The following is an 18,802-nucleotide window of genomic DNA, read 5'->3' on the forward strand; positions in this document are numbered from 1 at the left end:
ATCTCTTACTTGATTGTCCTTTCTGGGAGAGCCAACCGAGATTACAGCTTGGTAGCATTGGGAGTTCTGCGATGATGGTGGTGTTTTGAAGAGATTTTCTAGGGAATAGGTCACCATCTAGGAGGAGGAACATGGTTGAGAAGATGAAGGGACTAGCACAGGGGAATGGGTGTATGGAAGGAGGATGTCCAGATAGAGGGGGAGATAGTCATAAAAGTAAATGGCAATGTATATAGACAGATTTTATCTACACATTTTGGTTTTTTGGGGGAATTTTTTAGTATACTATAAACCAATTCGTTATCCATATTCTTGTATCAGGAGGTATTGTATTAGATTATATGTGGTCATTTAATAAAGATTTTATGCATCTTTGCATATTATTTTGCCATTGCAATTTTGAATGAAATCTGATCTTATGGTATTATGTACCTGAAGCATTACTGGATTCTCTCTATGCATCCTTGAAATATGACTTAGGAATCCAAACCAGTAGGTATTTAAAAAAGAAAAACTTTAAAAATGACAACAATGTAATGAAGACAAGTCATGTGGAACGTTGTTGGTATGTTATTTTGTGGTGGGGTATATGTTCTTATATTCTACTCGGCTGTCCTAATTTCAGTCCTTTTCCCTTGGGATGCTAATTTCTAGTTTTCATACAATTTTATTCTCTAGGGAAACTTAGTCCACTAAAACTCAAGTACTTCCAGGCTTTTTGGAATATGTACTTTATTTGATGCCAGGTCAATAGATCAAAGAGTGAATTGCTGTCAGACTAATTATTTGGCATCATCCAGGCATAACCCAGATAATTTGACTGAAAACCTCCTTTAAAACTGAACCCACCATAACCATTTTATGCCCACAGTCTGTAAAACAACTATATTAGATTCAGTTGAAATAGTATGAATTGTACAGTGTTCTTAAATGTTTGAAAGTATCTTTAAAGAGAACTTTCTTTTTAACAGCAGCTTTGAATAACTGATGTGAATGAATTAATTTGAATAGAGGTCCTAAAGGTCAACTTAAATAACCACTGAGTGTTCCTTATTGCTTCAAAATAGTGGAAGGTAGTCATGAAAAGTTTCTGTGTTCCTGTTCTCATCCTTTCTCAGTGAAGGGTAATCGGGCTGCTTTTTATTACCCAACTGATTAAGGTAAAGGAAAATAATTAACTGTTGCTATGTAACTTGTTTCCCAGTGACCATAATTTCCCAGTGGTTGAAAATGATTCAGTAGTATAATAGTACTGCTTAAAAAACTTTAAAAGAAAGAAAACAAAACAAAAGAAAGCCATAGCAATGTCATGCTGTAATTATAAGTTTCAGGTGGTGTCTCCTCCATCTCTGCACTCCCTGTAGCTTTATGAAACTGGTGTGTTCACTTTAGATCACTGTTCCTTTGAGAAGAATGGGAAGATACTGGGGAGTCCAGAAAGGAATAGTGATGGCTAACAAGATGGGAAACTGTTTTCTTCAGTATGCTTAAGTTGGAACTGTTTAGAAAAAAGAACTTAAGGGATGACTTAGAGCCATGAAATCATAGAGGCGGTGGAGGCAATATATCATTTGGTCTCATGGCTTAATTTGCAGAAATGGAAACTGAGACCTGAGAGGGTTACTTTACCCAGATTGCAAGTAAGATATTTGAGACAAAAGTCCATAACTTTTGAGGTGCCCCCCCTCCCTGTGTAGTGTTTTTACTTACTGTCTTCAAGTGTATGAAAGATCTGTCCAGTGAAGCAGAATTCTGTACTAGAAAGTGCACCACCATCAAGTGGGAGAGGTGGCTTCTGTTACCTACAGATCAGCAGTCCCCAACATCAGCCCGGCGTCTCCATTGCTGGGCCTGGGCCCCCACATGCCGAATTCCCAGGTCCCAGCTGCTTCTGTAAAGAGGTGGTCAGGGCCTCCTGAGAGCACTGGTCACTATTTCCATTTAGCCAAGGATTCATTCCTTGTGTTGTTTTTTTTTTTACAAAAAGTTTTTATTATGATAAAATTTACCATTTAACCATTTTTAGGTGTACAGTTTAGTGGCATTAAGTCCATCCACATTGTTGTGCCGCCATTACCATCATGTCTCCAGAACTTTTCCATCTTTTCAAACTGACACTCTGCACCCATTAAACACTAATTCTGCATTCCCCTCTCCCTCCAGATCCTCATAACCTCTATTCTACTTTCTGTCTCCATCAATTTGTCTATTCTAGGTACTTAAATAAATGGAATCATAAAAATGCTACTCAGTATTTGTTTTTATGTGGTTCTTACTCATTTTTAAAAACTGTGCCCTTACTATGTGCTTTAGCATTGTACTAAGTTATACAAGAGACAAAAGATCTGGACATTTGTAATTTAAATATTTCTTGTTCTTTTTTGTATTTCTCTACCCTCCCTAGCCCTTCCCTGGATGAACTCAATTCTTATCATGAATATTCAAAAGAATTAATTATTCATCCAGATCATGTTAGGGAGTCCATAATAACAGCTAGGAAAAAAATTAAAGAGGTAAGTTGACATTATGCCTTCATATTTCCAGAGAAGGCAACACACAACTCCTTTGGCGATTCCCATTCCAGTGTCTTAACAGTCCTGGGTCCTCAAATTTTTCATAACTGTCATAAAATTTATTTTCCTCTACTTTTTTGGGGGTAGGGCTTCTTTCTAGTCTCTGAAATTTAAACACTTAGATAAGAGTGTTTGAATTCTTTTTAAAAAAATAATATTAACGAGAAACCCCAAATGGCCTCAACAAGTGTCTTTCACATCTTTTATCTTGGTTCAGTAATGCCCAACTTCACCCTGCTGGCAATAAATCTGTCATTTTATTATTTTAGCCTGATGTATTCAGATTCTTCCTTGGCTCATAGTGCAGAGTAGCTCATGCCAAAATGAAACAAGCTGAGATATGCAGGCTAAATGGGATATTGTATCATGCCAACTGTAGTGAGGGGGACCCTGGACTCATGAACTGTTGGAAAAGGCATTAGCACACACCCAAAAGCCCACTTTGGATATCAAGTCTATGAAAAAATTTAAGAAATTTAAATCATCACCTAGAAAAAAAATTTGCAATGCAGTTTTTCTTTTCTGGTCTCTCTTTCTTTGGAAAATTGGGCAATTAAGAGACAGGGTTTTTACTTTGGTTTTATTTGTTTTATTGAAGGATCGGTGTGCTTTAGGTGTTAGCGTCAGGAACTAATTAAATGAAAAATAGGACAATCTGCTAGTATTATGAGTATTAGCACTGCTCAGATGATGATTAACCTTGCAGACAGTCTTATCTCTGTTGACTAGGAGTTATAGACAGTAAAAGCCAAGAAGAATAAAGTTCCTATTAGCCAGGATGGATTTTCCTTTCAAATATATTCTCCTGTCTTATAAAATAAGCCTTTGGAGATGGGTGTATGTTTACAGTACTGAGCTCCCACCTGGCTTGGGTGAGGGAAGTTTTTAAATATAAAAAGGAAATCAGGAACACACAAAAGAAAAGGAAAACTAAGTTTAATTTTTGTTTTCAATTTTTATGACTTGACCAAGGGCTGGGAGCAGAACTCTTGAGCTTTCTTCCAATGAGGTATCTGGAATTTTCTCCAGGGAATATTTGCTTTTGGATAGGATACTTTTCTCATCATGAATGGTCCACTTTAGTCCATATTTTTAGCTATACCACCCCTTAGGTTTTAACTTTAAACTTCTTAGTTAAATAGCACATAAATGGAGAAAAGTGTACACATCATAAGTTTACAGCTGGATGGATTTCTGCAAACTGAACCTGCCCGTCCAACCAGCACCAGGAAACTTTACCTCCAAGTCCTATTATGGTGCCAGCTTCAGTCACCACCCCTGACACGATGAAATTACTTGTGCTTTTGAACTTCACATAAATAGAATCATACCATGTGTTTTTTGGAACCTGAATTCTTGCTCAACATTACATTTGGGAAACTCATTTGTGTTGTTGCTCCTCTCCTTAATTTTTATGCATCTTAATTTTTGTTCCCCTTTATCCTCAGAAAAACACTTGGTTTTATGTGTCACCTCCTTGATTCAGTGTTGAAGGCAAAGACATGTACATAGATTGAGTCTAAGTCAGGTTCTCACGGTGGCCTTGATGGGTGAAGCCGTCCCTGCTCTTTCCTCTCTACAACAGTTATCTGTGAAGAACTGAAAGCTGGGAAGAGAGAAGGAAAAGACAGGATCAGTGCTCTCTGCCCTGCAAAATCTTTTCTATTTACCTCCTCCTCTCTCCAACCATTTCCTGCCCAGTCCTTTAGGACAGGAGTGTGGTAGATTCCTGCTACACCAGCTGAGTTAAATCCCATGGCGATGTTTTTCCAAACAGGAGTCACTTTCCTCTCTAATTAGGGATGGAGAAGTGAAGGGAGATGATCCAGGAACAGATTATCAGCTTTCATAAAGGGATGATTTGTTTGGCTGGTAATTTGTTCATGATTTTTTCCTCTTTTAGTGAGCTTGCCCATGAGAAATGAGTTAATAATACATGCACTATGCAGAATAAAGCCAATAGCTGTCTGAATTTGTCAACTTCAAATACTAACGCAGTATCAAGAAAATCAATAGGATGTCTCACACTTACCCAATTTATTCTTCCTGGCTTCAAAGGCACAGAATATTTACTGAAATGAAGTCAACTTAGATTTTTAACTTACAGTCAAACTGGTTATAAAATGAGGTATTTACAAGGAAATTGTGCATTTCTTTTCTGATGCTTATTACATTAAGCATTTGCATCCTGGGAGAAATTTAGGCCGAGGCAGTGGGAGAAATTTAGGAGGAAATGAAAGGAAACAATGTAATGGTGGTTGTATTTTAAATGCTAAAAGAGATACAGGAGTCACGGTGGTGGAATATGGTGCCGGGGCTGGTGAAAACTTTTGGCAAGTCACCTCTTAATTCCGTGACACTGGCTGCCTATTTGGAAAAGCTACTCTAGAGGCAATTGCTCATTTGCAGAGCCCCCTCCATTCTCCTCTTCTTGGGGCATAAGAACCATTTGGACCTGCAATATAAAATGTTAAAGATTTTGTATATGCCGGTGCTAAAATTTTCCCTAACACAACACATAAAGGTCAAATGGAATAGGAGACATCCTTTGGAGCCTCAAGAGTGGGTGAGAATTTGAGTTAAAGTATTTTGGGGCAGATGCTGGTAAGGGCAGCTTGGTTCGAATGATGAACTAGATGCAGGGCTGGGACTCCAATCATCAGTCCTACATCCACAGGAGGCAAATAGGAAATTCATATAAACTTGAGTTAGTATCTGAAGACTTTCACCAAAGTACCTTTGTTTAAAGGAGAGAAAAATTCCATCCATTAAGTGTCACAGGCCAGATTACTCTGGCACCTACCATGCATCTCTAACCATCTGGAATACCACATGGCTTGCTACTGTGTTTAGAGAATTCCTGCCTATGGTGACCCCACTTACTTCACCAAAGGCCCCCTATGTGCTGCTGTTCTCCCTGCCTTCCAGATCCTCACCATTGCTTGACCTCACCCTACCCCTGCATTTGGAGAGGCTGTAAGAGAAAAAGGGACCCTCAGCTGGAGAGGGACCTTATTGATCAGCTAGTCCACCCCTCACCCTCACCCAAAGCCACACCTCTGTGTCCCTCTTTGTCCTTCCTCTTCCATGGTCACCTCCTCCATGCCTCACCCCCACACCCTCTCTGGCCTTATCTCTACTAATTTTGCCCCTGGTCACTCCACTCCAGCCACACACCAGCCTCTGGGCTGAGCCTCAGTCTCCCTTGGCATGGTTCCGAATCAGGGCCTTGGGCTGGTGGTTCCCTCTGCGTGCATCATCCAGCCAGATTTCTAACTCCCTTACACTTCCAGGACTTTGCTCAAATGTCACTTTCTCAATAATCATCCCATCCAAAATGGAAAAACACCTGCCATCCTATCCTTGCCCAAACCACTCTTGCTTATGGATAAACAAAGGAGTATTTCTAGCTGTAGCACAGCCCGGGGAACTCTCAGAGCTCTCGCGAGACCCGCGGGGGCGTTGAGCGCCGGGAAAGCCCCAGCTCAGCGCGGGAGCTGCTGTGGGGCCTGAGCTGGCGGGAGTCGGGGCCCTGGCCGCCTCAGGAAGCCCTGGAAGCGGGAGGCCCCGGGTGGGCGCCAGGAGCTCGCTCCCTACCAGGGGAGCTGGTTCTACGCCTGAGAGCGGCACCTGTGCCCCCGGAGTGGCACCTGTGCCCCCAGGGCGGCCCAGGGGCAAAGATCTGTGGGTGGCGGCATCACGCCCGGCACGCCACGCCCGCCGCGGCTCCAAGAGCGATGCCCACGAGGAGGGGCTGAAAATGGTGGAAAAGGATCCAGATGGGGGCCGCAGACTGTCACCTCGGTGACACAGCCAGCTGGACAGGGTCGCCGGACAGGTAATAGCTGCCATCAGCATTAGAACAAATGATGCTGGGTTAATGAATTTCCTTATTTTTTAAAAAAGCAAAGAAAAAGAAGTGAATCCTGGGCTCAAGGCACACACTCTTAAATTTTTGCCAGCTATCGCCAAATTTTACCTTCCAGGAAGATTCTAATTTACATTCTCACCAACAGTGTATGTATTTCTTACTGGAAACCCTTGATAACACTGCATCACGGTGAAAAAAAACAAAACGAGGAAACCGTGCAGAGACCCCACAGGCAAAGCCTCATATATGAGTTGCTATTGTTTTAGTTTATACATGTTGGCTGCTATTGAGGATGAACAACTTCTGCATCTTTACTGATAATTGATTTTTCACTTGTAAGAATTCTTTCATTGATTCCTTAAAAAAAGGTATCAAATTATATAAGCTCTTTATGAATTAACCATTCTTTAGCAGTACACACTGCACCCAGCTTATGTTCTATCTTATTTATGGTGGTTTTCTGGTTGTGAAAGTTTTAAATATGTAGAAGGTTGACTGTGTCAATTATGTCAACCTTTTCTTGTGTAGGATTTAATTTTGTTGTCATGCTTAGAGAACTGTCTCTCACCTCTCCTCGTATGAATATTTATCCACTTTTCTTATGTTTTCCATGATTTTTATCATTACTTGAAATATTTATGTAGTCTGGAGTGTATTCAGGTTTAATACATCTGATTAAGCAAAGGTTAATTGCTTTCTTGGCAAAGGTTAAAGCTGCAAAAGTGGCTACAATTCTTTACCCTTCTTTACCCTCTTGGCAATGACATTGCAGTTTGGCCCCTGCAGAAGTGCAATCAAGTTTCCCCACCTCTTACGTCTGGGCTTAATGGAACAGAGTGTGAGTGACAATGTGCCAGTTCTAAGATGAGGCCTTAGGAGACCCTTTATGCTTGCTTCTGCTTACTCTCTTGGAACCCTGTAGGGTCACCATGTGAACAAACCTGCTGGGTGAAGAGCCACACGTGGCCTGTCACTCTCTTTCACTTGAGCTGACAGCAGGCCCGCGTGCAGAGATGTGAGTGAGATTATTTTAAACTAGCTGGTATGGAGCCAAATATCAGCCTAGTGGTAGCTGACAGTAGCAGACACACAAATGAGCCAGGCAAGACCAGAAAAAGAGCTATTCTGCTGAATCCAGCCCAAATCTCTGATGCACAGAGAAGTGAACCACATATGTGGTGGTGGTTTTTAAAGCCCCTAGCTGATGTATGATTTAGGGAATCCCATTTTATTTATCCAAAGAGCAGCTTGTGGCCTACCATCATTATTAAAGAAATAGCTCGTCTTTGCTCTACTAGTTTGAAATGTCAACTTTATTCCAAATATATTGTCTTGGTTCTGCCTCTGGGTTCTTCATTATGTTCTATTGATTTGCCTGTCTTTTGTGTACTAGCTTGATCGATGATATGTTTCAGAATCTGGATGGATAGGACTTACTTGATTATACTTTTCTCCCACAATTCTTAGCAGTTCTTTTTTTTTTTATTCTTCCAGATGAACCTGATGTGATTTTCCATATTCCTCTGAAAATATTTGTTGGGCTTTTGATTAAGATGTTATTAAACATATGATTTGAAAAGTCTTGACATTTAAGAAGTATTGAGCTCTTTTGAGGCTTTCTTACATTTCTTATCACATTTCTTTTATATTTTTAGTTTCATATTAAAAATGGAATTTAAGTTCATTAGATTTTATAATTGATTATTTTTTGTGTTTAGGAAAACAGTTCACCTCAATGCATTAATTTTGTTACTGACCACTTTACTGAACTCTATGTTTTTTTATTAAGGTGTCATTGATATATAATCTTATGAAGGTTACAGATGAGCAACATTGTGGTTTCAGCATTCACCCATATTATCAAGTCCCCCCCCATGCCCCATTGCAATTACTATCCATCAGTGTAGTAAGATGGTATAGAGTCATCTTGTCTTCTCCATGCTGTACTGCCTATATTATGTGTCCTAATTATAATGCCCCTTAATCCCCTCTTCCCTCCCCACCCATCCTCCCCAACCCCTTCCCTTTGGTAACTGCTAGTCCCTTCTTGGAATCTGTGAGTCTGCTGCTGTTCTATTCCTTCAGTTTTGCTTTGTTGTTAAACTCCACAAATGAGTGAAACTATTTGGTGCTTGTCTTTCTCTACTTGGCTTATTTCACTGAGCATAATACCCTCTAGCTCCATCCATGTTGTTGCAAATGGTAGGATTTGTTTTCTTCTTATGGCTGAGTAATATTCCATTGTGTATATGTACCACATCTTCTTTATCCATTCATCTACTGATGGACACTTAGGTTGCTTCCATATCTTGTAAATTCTGCTATTGTAAATAGGGCAGTGATAAACAAAGGGGTGCATATGTCTTTTTGAATCAGGGATCTTGTTTTCTTCGGGTAAATTCCTAGGAGTGGAATTACTGGGTCAAATGGTATTACTATTTTTATTTTTTTGAGGAACCTCCATATTGCTTTCCACAATGGTGTCCTTTGCTGTACAGAAGCTTTTTAGTTTGATGTAGTCCCATTTGTTCATTTTTGCTTTTGTTTCCCTTGCCTGTGGAGATGTGTTCAGGCAAAAGTTGCTCATTTTTATATTCAAGAGATTTTTTCCTAGGTTTTCCTAAGAGTTTTATAGTTTCATGACTTATATTCAGGTCTTTGATCCATTTCAAGTTTAATTTTGTGTATGGAGTTAGACAATAATCCAGTTTCATTCTCTTATATGTAGCTGTCCAGTTTTGCCAATACCAGTTGTTGAAGAGCTGTCATTTCTCCATTTTATTGCCATATCTTCTTTAGTGTATATTAATTGGCTGCATGTGTGTGGGTTTATATCTGGGCTCTCTATTCTGTTCTATTGATCTATGGGTGTGTTCTTGTACCAGTACCAAATTGTTTTGATTACTGTGGCTTTGTAGTAGAGCTTCAAGTTGGGAGTGTAATTCCCCCAGCTTTATTCTTCCTTCTCAGGATTGTTTTGACTACTTGGGGTCTCTTGTTGTTCTATATGAATTTTAGAACTATTTGTTCTATTTTGTTGAAGAATGCTGTTGGTATTTTGATAGGTATTGCATTGAATCTGTAGATTGCTTTAGGCAGGATGGTCATCTAACAATATTAATTCTTCCTATCCGTAAGCACAATGTATTTCCATTTAATGGTGTCTTCTTTAATTTATCTGATGAGTGTCTTGTACTTTTTAGGGTATAGGTCTTTCAGCTCCTTGGTTAGATTTATTCCTAGGTATTTTATTCTTTTTGATGCAATGGTAAATGGAATTGTTTTCCTCATTTCTCTTTCTTCTAGTTCATTGTTGGTATATAGGAATGCAACAGATTTCTGTGTATTATTTTGTATTGTACAACTTTGCTGAATTCAGCTATTAGTTCTAGTAGTTTTGGGGTGGATTCTTTAGGGTTTTTAATGTACAATATCATGTCATCTGCAAACAGTGATGTTTTAAATTTTTCCTTACAAGTCTGGATGCCAGTTATTTCTTTGTGTTGTCTGATTGCTGTGGCTAGGACCTCCAATACTGTGTTGAATAAAAGTGAAGAGAGTGGGCATCCTTGTCTTGTTCCCGATCTTAAGGGAAAAGCTTCCAGCTTTTCACTGTCAAGTATGATGTTGGGTGTGGGTTTGTCCTGTATGGCCTCTATACCCATTTTATTGAGAGTTTTTATCATGAATGCATGTTGAATTTTGTCAAATGTTTTTTCAGTATCTATGGAGATGATCATGTAATTTTTGTCCTCCTTTTTGTTGATGTGGTGTATGTGCTGATGGATTTTTGAATGCTGTACCATCCTCACTTCCCTGGAATAAATACCACTTGATCATGATAGGTGATCTTTTCAATGTATTTTTGAATTCAGTTTGCTAATATTTTGTTGAGTATTTTTGCATCTATGCTCATCAGGGATAATGGTCTATAATTTTCTTTTTTTGTGGTGTCTTTGCCTGGTTTTGGTATTAGAGTATGCTAGCCTCATAGAATGAGTTTGGAAACATTTCCTCCTCTTCTACTTTTTGGAGGACTTTAAGAAGGATGGTATTAGGTCTTCTCTAAATGATAAAATTCTGCAGTGAAGCCATCTGGTCTGAGGATTTTGTTCTTATGTAGTTTTTGATCACCAATTAAATTTTATTGCTGGTAATTGGTCTGTTTAGATTTTCTGTTTCTTCCTGGGTCAGTCTTGGAAGGTTATATTTTTCTAGGAAGTTGTCCATTTTTTCTAGATTATTCAATATTTTAGCATATAATTTTTCTTAGTATTCTCTAATAGTTCTTTGTATTTCTCAAGTGTTCGTAATGATTTTTCCTTTCTCATTTCTGGATTCTGTTTAAGTGTGTACACTGTCTTTCTTTCTTGATAAGTCTGGCTAAGGGTTAATCTATTTTGTTTATTTTCTCAAAGAACCAACTCCTGGTTTCATTCATTCTATTGTTTTATTCTTGATTTTATTTATTTCTGCTCTAATCTTTATTATGTCCCTCCTTCTCCTGACTTTTGGCCTCATTACTTCTTCTTTTTTCTAGTTTCATTAATTGTGAGTTTAGACTGTTCAATTGGGATTGTTCTTCTTTCTTGTGGTAAGACTTTAGTGCAATATACTTTCCTTTTGGAACTGCCTTTGCTGCATCCCAGAGGTTTTGTGGTGTTGAATTGTTTTCATTTGTCTCCATCTATTGCTTGATTTCTGTTTTTATTTGGTCATTGACCCAGTGATTATTTAGAAGCATGTTGTTAAGCCTCCGTGTGTTTGTGGGCTTTTTTATTTTCTTTGTGAAATTTATTTCTAGTTTCATACCTTTGTGGTCTGAGAAGCTGGTTGGCACAATTTCAATCTTTCTGAATTTAGTGAGGCTCTTTTTATGGCCTAGTATGTGATCCATTCTTGAAAATGTTCCATGTACACTTGAGAAGAACGTGTATCCTATTGTTTTTGTGTGGAGTGTTCTGTAGATGTCCGTTAGGTCCATCTGTTCTAATGTGTAGTTCAGTGTCACTCTGTCCTTATTTTCTGTTTGGTTGATCTGTCCTTTGGAGTGAGTGGTGTGTTGAAGTCTCCTAAAATGAGTACATTGCATTCTATTTCCCCCTTTAATTCTGTTAGTATTTCTTTCACACATGTAGGTGCTCCTATTTTGGGTGCATAGATATTGTACCCAAAGTGGTTATATTCTCTTGTTGGACTGACCCCCTTTATCATTATGTAATGTCCTTTTATGTCTCTTGTTACTTTCTTTGTTTTGAATTCTATTTTGTCTGATACAAGTACTGCAACTCTTGCTTTTTTTCTTCCTATCACTTCCATGAAGTATCTTTTTCTATCCCTTCACTTTTAGTCTGTGTGTGTTTTCGGGTTTGAAGTGAATCTTTTGTAGGCAGCATATAGATGGGCCTTGTTTTCTTATCCATTCTGTAACTCTATGTCTTTTGATTGGTACATTCAGTCCATTTACATTTAGGGTGATTATCGATAGATATGTACTGATTGCCATTGCAGGCTTTAGATTTGTGGTTACCAACGGTTTAGGGCAGCTTCTTTACTGTCAGTCTAACTGAACTCCCTTATTATGCTATTTAAAACACAGTCTGAAGGTTCTTTTTGTTTGCCCTTCTTTTTCTTCCTCCTATACTCTGTGTATTAGGTGTCATATTCTGTACTCTTTGTGTATCACTTGACAGACCTTTTGGGTAGTTTATATAATTTTGCATTTGCTCAGTAGTTAATTGGTGTACTTCCTTTACTGTGGTTTTATTTTTCTCTGGTGACAGCTATTTAGCCTTAGGAGCACTTCAATTTAGAGCCGTGCCTTTAAAATACACTATAGAGATGGTTTGTGGGAGGTAAATTCTCTCAACTTTTACTTATCTGAAAATTGCTTAATCCCTGCTTCAAATTCAATGATAATCTTGCTGGGTAGAGTATTCTTGTCTGGAGGCCCTTCTGTTTCATTGCATTAAATATATCATGCCACTGCCTTCTGGCCTGTAAAGTTTCTGCTGAGAAGTCTGATGATGGCCTGATGGGCTTTCCTTTGTACGTGGCCTTTTTTCTCTTCCTGGCTGTTTTCAGTACTCTCTCCTTTCTTGATCTTTACCATTTTAATTTTTATATGTCTTTGTGCTGTCTTCCCAGAGTTCCTTGTTTTGGGAGATCTGTGCACTTCCATGACCTGAAAGACTATTTCCTTTCCAAGATTGGGGAATTTTTCAGCAATTATTTCCTCAAGGAGACATTCTATTCCTTTTTCTCTCTCTTCTACTTCTGGTACCCCTATAATGTGGATATTGTTCCCTTTGGATTGGTCGCATATTTTTCTTATTATTCTTTCCTTCCTGGAGATCCTTTTTTCTCTCTCTGCCTCAGCTTCTTTATATTCCTGTTCTCTAATTTTTATTTAATTTACTATCTCCTCTACCTCATCTAATCTGCTTTTAAATCCCTCCATTGTATATTTCGTTTGAGATGCTGTATTTTTCAAAATTCTCTCTCTTTCTTGAAGTCCTCCTGGAGATATTGAGTATTTTTCTGTAGCTATGTGAATGAACATGTTTATGATTTTTATTTTGAAATCTTTACCAAGGAGATTGGTGATTTCAGTTTGACTTAGCCCACTGGTGTTTGTTGGATTCTTGTTTGTACAAAATTTTTTCCCATTTCATATTTCTAATGATTACTATGGATTAATAACTTTGTGTAGGTGGTGCCCTCTAGTGCCCAGAAGCTCTACTCTCTGGAGCTGCCTAGCACCTGGAGCAATGGCAAGGGTGGCAGGTGCCTGCCGGGAGGAAAGAGCTCTTTCCTGCTTCCTGGCTATAGTGCCTGCCTCCACTGTCAGGGGCAGTAGGCCAAGTGTGCAGGAAGGAGCCTCTGCCTTACACCCATGTAGCTATTATAGGTGGGGCCACCCTCCCACTGGCCTGGTGTGATGAAAGAGGAGCAGGCTGTATATTGCAGTGGTGGAGCCTCAGCACTGCATTTCCAACCAGGGGAATGGAGTGTCTGATGCTCCTAAATGCTCCCAACCTGCTGGGCTGAGTGGGCGGGGACGGTTTTGTCCACCTGTCCTTTCTCCTGAGCAGCAAGCTTTGTGTAGTCCTTGCCCCTTTAGCACCCATCTTGCTGTTGGGAAGTCTTTCAAAGTGTCCACTTTTCTTTTGTCCTGGAGAGACTGGTTGTGGATACCTGTTCTCCACAAGTGGCTGGAATCTCAGTCTCTTTGAGTAGTCTGCCTGTCTTTGCTTTCCAACCCCACTAATCTCCAGAACACCATGTAAAGAGAGTTAGTGCTCCCAGAGCAGATCTCCAGGGCTGAGTGTTTAGCACTCCTTTCTCTTCCTCCTGTATGTGAGCTGGGGTGGTGGAGGTGTTGGGTCCTGTCAGAATCCGGCTTTGCTACTTTACCTTTTTCTGTGAGGTCTCCTCTTTTCCGCAGATGTAGGCAGTCTGTTCTGCAGTCTTTGGGTTGCTCTTTCAGGATTAGTTGTATTTGCTGTATTTTCATGTTATATGTGGTTTTGGGAGGAGGTTTCTGCCTCACTTCTCTCACTGTTGTCTTTTTCCCTGAACTCTATTTTTAGAAAAATGTTTAATGTTGGAATTTTTCAGCTATACAAATCATATAATGGCAAATAATAATTTTTGCTTCTTTTCAATACTTTTTCCCTCTGTTTTATTGTTGCATCTTTTGCTTTGGTTAGCCCTTACAGAATAATGTTAAAGAATGTTGGTGATGGAGTCACCCGTTTCTGAATCTTTGCCTGTATTGTTTTCTTTAAACAAAGTAGCAACTGTTTGAGAGCAGGGTCAGTGTTTGTTCTTTTATTCTTTCTCCCTTGATCCTTAGTACAGTGCCTTGGTTCTATCGGATAATAAACAAATATTTAGTAATTCACAGACCAAAAGTCACAGTATCTAGTCCAGGTTCAAGTGATGTGAAAAATGACAACCAGGACTTGGCTTAGTTAACTTTTACTTTGGTTTACTAGCACAGTACTCCTCTTTCTTTTCTCTCATTTTCTTTCTCTTAAATTACCTCCAAATAATTTGAAAACCTATGTCCTCCCTCTCACATTTATTTGATATTTACACATTAATATTTATCACATTGATAGTTAAAATTTTTATCATTAGCTTAAGTAGCTATAAATAATGCAATTACCAGATTATTGTTTATGATATATGTGCTTCAGATATATTTTTGGAATTTCAGATTTAAGTTTTTATTCGTAAAATATGCGCACTATGTAATTAATAGATAAAAGCGTTTTTCATTGTCAACCCAAATAGACAAATCAGACTTTCCTTCTGACAAAAAGTGGCTTTCTTCATATTTTTCAATTCCATTCAAGTGCATTTCTGTGATAGCTATCCCACTTCTAAGTTCTTATCCTAAAGTGGAGGGAAAGAGAGAAAGAGCACAAGAAATAGAAACAAAGTCTTGGAGACGGCCTGGAGTATGTCACTTGGATGAATAAGACTTTACCTACTTTAGTATTTCTACTTACTTGCTCTGCTTTGCCCTCACAGGATTCCCCCTTAGGGGAAATACTTTCTCAAATCATCTATATAGTTTTAGTGACCTGGAGGTTTTTCCAACCTGGGGCAATGCTCCAGAGTAAGATTTGGTGAAGGCTGTGTCTTTTCTTTGTGAGGAAGGAAAGGATGTGAAAGAGTAGGTGGTAGGTGGCTTAGCCCCACATCTGCTTAGGGCCACCACTTTTAGGAAAAGACATGTAAACTGAGGATCTAACCCATGCCCATGTGTCCCCCAAAAGCCTCTCTGTGCCCACACAAAATTGAACTCAGTTAAAAGACCACTAGTGAACTAGCCAGAAAGCAATGGAAAGAAGGCACCTTTGATTAAGTTCATGGTCAGTGCAGAAGTTTGGGGCCCTTATTCTTCCTCAGGGAGGCACTACTAAATTTAAAGCCTGAGTTTGACGGTCTCACAGCCAACTTTTGGGGGTGAGTGTGCTGGTGAGGAGCCTAGAGCTGGAACTTATATTAGGTTTGCATTAGCACCTGGTGTTTTATCCTGTCACTGTGCCTGAGTGACATTCTTTTGCCTTGCCCTTCTCTCTGTGTTTATTGGCTTTCCCCCAAGTGTCAGTGTAGCAGGCTGATCTATACCTACCATAAGCCTTCCCTTGCTGAGCCCATAGTCTTGAAGAGAAGAATGCTGCCCTCTGCCCCATGACCAGGGCAGTTGTTGCCCCAAGTGATCTCATACCCACAGTCATATAATCTCCTTCATCCTCTCAGCCATAGTACAGTGGGTCTTTTTCTTAGTATTCTTCCAAGCCCCTTCAGTCTCTTCTTATAACACCTGTAATGTTGACTTTGTCCCCCTAAGTTGTCAAGATGTTTATCTCCACTGCAAGAGTGGAAACTCCTTGGGAGCAGGGTTTTTTTCATTTTTTTTCTCCTTACTCATTTTTTTCCCTCTGCAGTACCAAGAATGGGTTGTCACATATAGTAGGTGCTCAGCAGGCATTAGTTAAATGAATGAAATTAGAGGTGATATAAGATAAATGTAAAATATATGAGCTATGCTTTGATAAAACTCTAGGCCACAAGAATAAAATGAAACTCATATGAAGAAAAATATGAACATCAAATTAAGACTAGGATTTTAGCAGTTATAATGAATACTATTGGCTAAACATTACCGACAGGGAAATCTTTGGAGTCTGACTGGTTGGCTCTGTATTTTGATAGCATTTTGGGATTAGGATGTTGAGCCTCAAACCAGGAATCTGCAACTGAAGCCACTCTGCCTCTGGGCATCAGATGGCGCTCATACACCACCAGAGAAGTTTTTGCAAACTGCCTTATTCTGAAGTTTCTGCTTTACCAAAGGAGATAGCTGTGGTTCTACATGAAATTCTGCAACAAATTAATTCCTGCAGACTTCTGGGCCAAAGCTCTAGTCTCCAAAGAAGGTTTAACACATGCACGAAACCCTGATGGTTGACCACCCAGTGCTTGCTGTATTGAAGGCCAAATCCTATTTCTGTGAATGCAGTGACATTGTGTTTTCTTGCTTGGTTTTTTACTTTTAGGTTTATTAAGGTATAATTGATAAACACTCTTATAAAGGTTTCATATGAAAAACAGTGTACTTACTACATTTACCCATATTATCAAGTCCCCCCCCACACCCCACTGCAGTCACTGTCCATCAGTGTAATAAGATGCCACAGAGTCGCTACTTGTCTTCTCTGTGCTACAGTCTTGCTGTTGACTCCCCCCACAACACCATGTGTGCCAATCATAATGCTCCTCAATCCCCTTCTCCTTCCCTCCCTACCCACTCTCTCCCACCCCTCCCCTTTGGTAACCGCTAGTCCTTTCTTGGAATCTGTGAGTCTGCTGCTGTTTTGTTCCTTCAGTTTTTCTTCATTGTTATACTCCACAAATGGGGGAGATCATTTGGTACTTGTCTTTCTCCGCCTGGCTCATTTCACTGAGCATAATACCCTCTGGCTCCATCCATGTTGTTCTTCCTTGGTGTTTTAAACAGCTTCTTTACAGAGAAAGGAAAAGACCAAAGGAAAAAAGCAGAGAAAGAAAGCTAGAGAGAGGGGTATTATCTGGACTCGGGAATCACTGCTGATCTACAGAGAAACCCAGAGTGGAAGTATTTTGGGCAAATTACTTGTCCTAAGCAAGCCTGGGTTTCTTTATATGTGGAATGAAGACACTGTCTCAGGGCTTTCAGATCTCTGGGGAGCTGAATTTTTACTATGTGCTGTCAACAATCATCCCCCTACTCTGAGAGTACTATTGTGCCTTGATTTCTCTTCTGTTTTCTCTCCTCCCATCCTTTATCAGTCTGCAGGGTTGAAATGGTTAAAAAAAGAACAGGCTCTGCCAATTACCACCTGAGCTAGTGACCTCTCCAAGCCTCAGTTTACTTATGTATAAAATGAAATTAACAAAACCTAACTATTTAGGTATTGTTATAAGATTGTTTTTATTATCTTTGTTGATTTTATAGGAATTAACAAAGTAATAAATGTATGGTGAATTATTTACTTTCTTGTACCTCTGAATAAACAACAAATGCAGACTAACACTAACCAAGAATTCGAGTCTAAAACTTCATCGATTGACTCAGTCTCATTACTTCTAAGCTATCACATTTGTTTCTCTTCAGCTGGGATGACTCTTTATGATGTAATGTTTTTCCATTCGTTCTTTTATGGAACAAATATTTATTGAGTGCCTAACATGCTCCAAGCACTGTACTAGGTAGTGTTAGGAATACGAAAACAAGAACAAAATCCCTGACCACACGGAATGTATGTTTAGTGGCATAAATAAATAATAAACAAGAAAATAAGCACATGTAATTATAATATTTACTATGAAGGAAATAAGTAAGTGCCATGGTTTAAAAAAAATAACAATGAGGGGAGGAGTATCTAAGTTAGGATGATAAAAGAAGGCCTTTTTGGGGAGGTGAAATCTAAATACAGACGAAGTAGGGATAAAGTGAATACCTTCTGGTGGAGTAGGCTAGGACACAGTCCATGAACATAGGCTGATTTTTATTTTTATTATTCTTAAATAATAAATGCAACAATGCTCATAATAATGTAATAATAGCATCCATTCTGCAACATTTTGCAGTTTATATTAGCATACATCTGTGGGAGATTGAGTCAAGTGTCTTTTTTTACTCTAGTGCTTTACTTATAGTCTGGTCCATGGCAGATGCCCAGTAAATGTTTGTTGAATGAGTAAGTGAGCACAGCACTCTACCACTACAGGCAAATCAGGTGTTATTGCTGCATTTCAGGGACATTAAATGACTTGTCCCTGGCCTATGGCTCACAAGGTAGTGAAACTAGAACAAGAATCCTGATTTTCTTTTTGACTTTTATGCCAGTGTTCTGTTTGGTATTTTACACTTTGGAATTAAAGTCTCATCCTTATGTTTATGGAGGTTCTTTTCAATATACAAGAATGCTTAGGTGAGATAGTCTGTATATTTGACAGAAAGCCAGTGCAGTCTTGCAGGGAATACATTTTTTAGTAACGCTGATATTAATCCAAATAATTATTCACACCACCTATACTCCACCCATAAAATTCTGGACAGGTTTACACCTGCCAATTGCTAATTCTTGGGTGTGTTTCACAAACTAGCTTCAAAATTCCATGCTTCTGTGAATTGTTGTTAAAGAATGCTTCAGGAAAAATATGTTGGCAGCATTGTACATATTGTAGAAAATCAGTATTTTAGGAGTAGTAGATGGATTCCTTCGCATTCCGATCTATAGTCACCCCTTCTTTGTAGGAAGTGAAGTTTGTTTATATCATGTATGGATGAATTAAG

This window comes from Manis pentadactyla, chromosome 6 (genome assembly GCF_030020395.1).
Source record: "Manis pentadactyla isolate mManPen7 chromosome 6, mManPen7.hap1, whole genome shotgun sequence".
NCBI lineage: Eukaryota > Metazoa > Chordata > Mammalia > Pholidota > Manidae > Manis > Manis pentadactyla.